The sequence below is a fragment of the Protobothrops mucrosquamatus genome, unplaced genomic scaffold (genome assembly GCF_001527695.2).
Source record: "Protobothrops mucrosquamatus isolate PMUCROS unplaced genomic scaffold, P.Mucros_1.0 scaffold3641, whole genome shotgun sequence".
Taxonomy (NCBI): domain Eukaryota; kingdom Metazoa; phylum Chordata; class Lepidosauria; order Squamata; family Viperidae; genus Protobothrops; species Protobothrops mucrosquamatus.
Genome location: NW_015389602.1, coordinates 79,916 through 87,118, shown reverse-complemented (window position 1 = coordinate 87,118; position 7,203 = coordinate 79,916).

Sequence of the window (7,203 nt, the reverse complement as noted above, 5' to 3'; positions counted from 1 at the left end):
TTTATTATTATTATTATTATTATTATTATTATTATTATTATTATTATTATTATTATTATTATTGTTGTTGTTGTTGTTGTTGATGATGATAATAATAATAATAATAATAATAATAATAATAATAATAATAATAATAATAATAATAATAATAATAATAGTAGTAAAGCTTAAAAACCCTTTACTTTCTGGAGTGTTCACAGACTCTGGATCCAAAAAGAACCAGTTGCCTGGGCACCTGATCACTGCGATGACACCTGTCAAAGGAATCAGCCATCCGTTTTCCTTGGTAAAAACTGGAAAATGCTCCTTTTGGTTCCCTCCCTGCCTGCAGATGGCAAAGCCGAAGCAGTTCGGGAAAACAGCTGCCCACAAGGAGGAGATCTGTTGCGCAAAATGCATTTTTTTTTTTTTATGTTCCAAACCAACGTAGCATTGCTCAGTTCCTTCTTCCCCGATTTGATGCACCACAGGCAAGGAAACAAAACTGCACAATGTGACAGTTCCAGGAGCCAATGGAAAGGTCCCAGGGATGAAAGCATTTGGCGTGCTGAGAGTAACACGCTGAACACAAAACCTTCGTTTGAAAAGACCCCCTGCGCCAATGTGAGGGAATGCGCAGCTGACAGCAGGCCTTGCCAAGGGGGGTGGGAGAAGCAGTTGAGGAAGGACAAAGGGGGGTGGGGGAACCACCAGCTGTTGATTAGGGCTTATTTGTCCCCTGCGTCCCTACGGCTCTGCTGGAGAGGAGAGCCTTGTAGGCAGGACACATACGACGGCTGTCGTTGCACCGTGTCGCTCATGAAGGGGGGATACACATTTGGAGAAGGAAAGGCAAGGCTCCTGCACGGTGGTAGTTCCAAGGCATTGTACCGAATCTATCACAAGAAGTTGACTTTGGAACGGACATAAGAGGTTCCTGCAGCCAGATCTCACTTCCTGGGACTTTGCAGATTGTGTGACAAAGCAGGTTGGTTACCAGTAGTCCATTCAGACATTACAACCATTCAGACACGTCCTTAGTGAAGACGTTGGCTGGTGAAACATCTGCAAAAAAACTGCCAAGCTCAAGAGCACCAAAGATTCTGCAATTCAGTCCTGGGCTGCAAATATTCTCCTCTATAAGTTTCTTTCTTTCTTTCTTTCTTTCTTTCTTTCTTTCTTTCTTTCTTTCTTTCTTTCTTTCCTTCTTTCTTTCTTTCTTTCTTTCTTTCTTCTCCTCCTCTTCCTTCTCCTCCTTCTTCCTCCTCCTTCTTCTTCCTCCTTCTCCTTTCTTTCCTCCTCCTCTTCCTCCTCCTCCTCCTCCTTCTTCCTCCTCCTCCTCCTCCTCTTCCTCCTCCTCCTTTCTTTCCTCCTCCTTCTCTTCCTCCTCCTCCTCCTCTTCTTTCTCCTTCTTCTTCTTCCTCCTCCTTCTCCTTCTCCTCCTCTTCCTTCTCCTCCTCCTCCTTTCTTTCCTCTTCCTCCTCCTCCTCCTCCTTCTTCTCCTTCTTCTTCTTCTTCCTCCTCCTTCTTCTTCTTCTTCCTCCTCTTCTTCCTCCTCTTCGTTCTCCTCCTTCTTCCTCCTCCTTCTCCATCTCCTTCTTCTTCTTCCTTCTCCTCCTCTTCCTCCTCTTCCTCTTCCTTCTCCTCCTCTTCCTCCTCCTCCTCCATAAACCCTACTCCTTTCTCACACTGATATTACCAAATTGAGTAATGAAACATCTGGAGGGAAAAAAGGCCAGCTCAGAGAGCCCCAAAGACCCCACAGTTCAACCTCAAGCTAGAAATATTTTCTTCGCCTTATTTTCTAAAGGAAATGTTTTGATTGATAGGAGCTGCTTCTACATCCGGTGTGTAATGAGTGAAATAAAGAAACTGGGTTGATTCATTTGTATTACACTGGATCATCTGTGAGTCTTGGAAGTCTTTTCCATGTTAATGACTAAAGAAAAATCTGTTGGAAGATTTAATAAGTGCACTTACTTCTGTAATAGCTTTTATAGGCGCTCAAGCTGCTCTGTCCTGACATTAAAATGCAAGGATTGTTCGACAGCCTTTCGTGTTTCTTTTTAATGACTTCATTAATCAAATCAGGTAAGAAAAGGGAGGGGCAGAGAAGGTGCTTTCTTTCAACTTCTTTTAAAAAGCAGGTGGGATCAGAAGAAAATCTGAGTTTTCAGCTCATGCCTGGAGGAGGTTATTGTGCCAACGCAAAACCGATCAATCAAAACTGAATTATTATTTTTCCCCCTTCTCCTCACATAGTCGCTCTGTGAACCTTCAAAAGATGTGTGTGTTGCAGTTAACAAAGGGGAAAATGTAAATAGTTGAGAAGATGAATCTAGCTTTGACTAAGCCGGGGCAGGCAACCTTGGCTCTTTTATGACTGGTGGACTTCAACTCCCAGAATTCCTGAGCCAGCCATGCTGAGGGGAAAGTGAGAGGTTTCCAAGCTGAGCCATGCTGGCTCAGGAATTCTGGGAGTTGAAGTCCACGAGTCATAAAAGAGCCAAGGTTGCCTACCCATGGATTAAACCAAGGATTTTGATCATCTCGACCAGCATTGTCTCTTTTGTCAAACAATGCTTCTCAATCTGGACAACTTTCGGATGTGTGGCCTACAAGTCCCACCTTTATTACTTTATAAGTAACTCAAAGTGGTGAACATAACTACTCTCTCTTCCTCTTTTTTGCCACAAGAACCCTGTGAGGTGGCTTGATCTGAGAGAGAGTGACTGGCTCAAAATCACTCAGCTGGCTTTCATGCTTAAGGTGGGACTTGAACTCAGAATCTTGGGTGATTGGCCCAGAGTCATTCAGCTGGCTTTCATGCCTAAGGCGGGATTAGAATCACAGCCTCATGATGATTGGCGCAAAGACACCCAGCTGGTTTTCATGCCTAAGGCGGGACTAAACCTCAGGGTCTCTTGGTGATTGGCCCAAAGTCACCCAGCTGGCTTTCATGCCTAAGGCGGGATTAGAATCACATCCTCCTGGTGATTGGCCCAAAGTCACCCAGCTGGCTTTCATGCNGCTTCTCAATGAAAACACAGTTTAGACATGATATAGTACCAAAATGTAATTCTGGTCTTTCCAAGCCGTTTGTTACATAACTGTAGTGGCAATGGGGAAGACCACTGTTTTATTTCGAGAAATTCATTGACATATTTGAAGTTCTCCTTCACATTAAGAAAAGTCTAGATCTTCAGAGCTCATTCTGAACTAATCTGTTTTTTTTTTTTACTCTTATTTACTGAATAAAACAGAAGGGGCAGGAATCTTAATAATAATAATCAGGGTTTTTTTTTCTCATAGAACGCCCAGAACGGAGTTCCAGCACCTTTTTTGGATGGAACCTTGTAGGGTAGGCAAGGTGGGTTGTATGACGTGTATGAGTTTCAGCATCTTTTTTTTTTTTTAGAAAAAAAGCACTAATAATAATGATGATGATGATGATGATGATGATGATGATGATGATGATGATAATAATAATAATAATAATAGTAATAGTAATAGTAATAGTAATAGTAATAATAATAATAATAAAGTTGGAAGGGACCTTGGAAGTCATCAAGTCCAACTCCCTGCTCAGGCAGGAAACCCTCATTTCAGACAAATGGCTGTCCTGTCTCTTCTTAAAAACCTCCAGTGTTGGAGCATTCACCACTTCTGGAGGCAGGTTGTTCCACTGGTTAACTGTTCTGTCAGGAAGTTTCTTCTTAGTTCTAGGTTGCTTCTCTCCTTGATTAGTTTCCATCCGTTGCTTCTTGTCCTGCCTTCAGGTGCTTTGGAGAATAGCTTGACTCCCTGTTCTTTGGGGCAGCCCCTGAGATACTGGAACACTGCTATCATGTCCCCCCTCGTCCTTCTCTTCATTAAACTAGACATACCCAATTCCAGCAACTGTTCCTTATATGTTTTAGCCTCCAGTCCCCTGATCATCTTTGTTGCTCTTCTCTATACTCTTTCTAGAGTCTCAACATCTTTTTTACATCGTGGTGACCAAAACTGGATGCAGTATTCCAAGTGTGGCCTTACCAAGACATTGTAAAGTGATATTAATACTTCACCTGATCTTGATTCTATCCCTGTGTTAATACGACCTAGCACTGTGTTGGCTTTTTTTGGCAGCTGCAGCACACTGGAACTTAGCTGTGGAAACTGACTTCCCTTGGGATATCTCTGCTGTCGTTATGAAGGAGTTCCTGGCAGCTTATAAGAGATTTGTGTATAGGTAGTTCTCAACTTATAACAGTTCATTTAGTGACCATTCAGAATTACAACGGCACTGAAAGAAGTGATTTGTGACCGTTCTTCACAGTTACGACCTTTGCAGCATCCTCATGGTCATGTGATCAAAATTCGGACACTTGGCAAGTGGTTCATATTTATGACGGCTGCTGCGTCCCGGGGGTCACGTGATCCCCATTTGCGACTTTCTGACAAGCAAAGTCAATGGGGAGCCCAGATTCACTTAACAACTGGGTTACTAACTTATCAACTGCAGTGATTCACTTAACAACCGAGGCAAGGAAGCTGGTAAATTGAGGCAAAACCCGCTTTACAAATGTCTCACTTACCAACAGAAATTCGAGGCTCAATTATGGTCGTTAAGTTGAGGACTATCTGTATTATCTTGCTTGGTATGTATGCTTTTTTAGGCAATGCCTTTAGTTAACCATTAAGGATCAGTTGCTGGAATTGGGCATGTCTAGTTTAATGAAGAGAAGGACGAAGGGGGACAGGGCAGCAGTCTTCCAGTATCTCAGGGGCTGCCCCAAAGAAGAGGGAGTCAAGCTATTCTCCAAAGCCCCTGAAGGCAGGACAAGGAGCAACGGGGGGGGAAGCTAACCAAAGAGAGAAGCAACCTAGAACTAAGGAGAAACTTCCTGACAGTGAGAACAATTAACCAGTGGAACACCCTGCCTTCAGAAGCGGTGAATGCTCCAACACTGGAAGTTTTTAAGAAGAGATTGTACAGCCATTTGTCTGAAAGGTCCCTTCCAACTTTTTTATTATTATTATTATTATTATTATTATTATTATTATTATTATTATTATTATTATTATTATTATTATTATTATTATTATTATTATTATTATTATTATTATTATTATTATCTGTACCCAGCCACGAGTTGCTGTGGCTCAGTCTGGTAAAAGCGTGTGTTGCTTTTATGTCCAACAGATGGTGCTGTTTTTCAAAAAAGCATGTTTTTACCTGTCACAGGTGTGACATCTATATAATAGTAGGTATATAAAAACACGCGCGTATTCGAATGCAACGTTGTGTCAAAATTTCAAAGCAATCGGTGAAGACCTTTCGGAGATTTAAGATTTTGAACAAACGAACATTTACATTTTTATTTATATAGATTATTATTATTATTAATATTAATATTATTAATAGTAAAGCTTAAAATCCCTTTACTTTCTGGAGTGTTCACAGACTCTGGATCCAAAAAGAACCAGTTGCCTGGGCACCTGATCACTGCAATGACCCCTGTCAAAGGAATCAGCCATCCGTTTTCCTTGGTAAAAGCTGGAAAATGCTCCTTTTGGTTCCCTCCCTGCCTGCAGATGGCAAAGCCGAAGCAGTTCGGGAAAACAGCTGCCCACAAGGAGGAGATCTGTTGCGCAAAATGCATTTTTTTTTTTTTATGTTCCAAAGCAACGTAGCATTGCTCAGTTCCTTCTTCCCCGATTTGATGCACCACAGGCAAGGAAACAAAACTGCACAATGTGACAGTTCCAGGAGCCAATGGAAAGGTCCCAGGGATGAAAGCGGTTGGCGTGCTGAGAGTAACACGCTGAACACAAAACCTTCGTTTGAAAAGACCCCCTGCGCCAATGTGAGGGAATGCGCAGCTGACAGCAGGCCTTGCCAAGGGGGGTGGGAGAAGCAGTTGAGGAAGGACAAAGGAGGGTGGGGGAACCACCAGCTGTTGATTAGGGCTTATTTGTCCCCTGCGTCCCTACGGCTCTGCTGGAGAGGAGAGCCTTGTAGGCAGGACACATACGACGGCTGTCGATGCACCGTGTTGCTCATGAAGGGGGGATACACATTTGGAGAAGGAAAGGAAAGGCTCCTGCACGGTGGTAGTTCCAAGGCATTGTACTGAATCTATCACAAGAAGTTGACTTTGGAACGGACATAAGAGGTTCCTGCAGCCAGATCTCACTTCCTGGGACTTTGCAGATTGTGTGACAAAGCAGGTTGGTTACCAGTAGTCCATTCAGACATTACAACCATTCAGACACGTCCTTAGTGAAGACGTTGGCTGGTGAAACATCTGCAAAAAAACCGCCAAGCTCAAGAGCACCAAAGATTCTGCAATTCAGTCCTGGGCTGCAAATATTCTCCTCTATAAGTTAGTTTCTTTCTTTCTTTCTTTCTTTCTTTCTTTCTTTCTTTCTTTCTTTCTTTCTTTCTTTCTTTCTTCTCCTCCTCTTCCTCCTCCTCCTCCTCTTCCTCCTCCTCCTCCTCCTCCTCTTCCTTCTCCTTCTTCTTCCTCCTCCTTCTTCTTCTTCTTCCTCCTCTTCCTCCTCCTCTTCGTTCTCCTCCTTCTTCTTCCTCCTCCTTCTTCCTCCTCCTTCTCCATCTCCTTCTTCTTCTTCCTTCTCCTCCTCCTCCTCTTCCTCCTCCTCCTCCTCCTTCCTCCTCCTCCTTCTCTTCCTCCTCCTCCTCCTCCTNCTAAGGCGGGATTAGAATCACAGCCTCATGATGATTGGCGCAAAGACACCCAGCTGGTTTTCATGCCTAAGGCGGGACTAAACCTCAGGGTCTCTTGGTGATTGGCCCAAAGTCACCCAGCTGGCTTTCATGCCTAAGGCGGGATTAGAATCACATCCTCCTGGTGATTGGCCCAAAGTCACCCAGCTGGCTTTCATGCCTAAGACGGGACTAGAATCACATCCTCCTGATGATTGGCCCAAAGTCATCCAGCTGGCTTTCATGCCTAAGGCGGGACTAGAATCACATCCTCCTGGTGATTGGCCCAAAGTCACCCAGCTGGCCTTCATGCCTAAGGCGGGACTAGAATCACATCCTCCTGGTGATTGGCCCAAAGTCACCCAGCTGGCTTTCATGCCTAAGGCGGGACTAGAATCACATCCTCCTGGTGATTGGCCCAAAGTCACCCAGCTGGCTTTCATGCCTAAGGCGGGACTAGAATCACATCCTCCTGGTGATTGGCCCAAAGTCACCCAGCTGGCCTTCATGCCTAA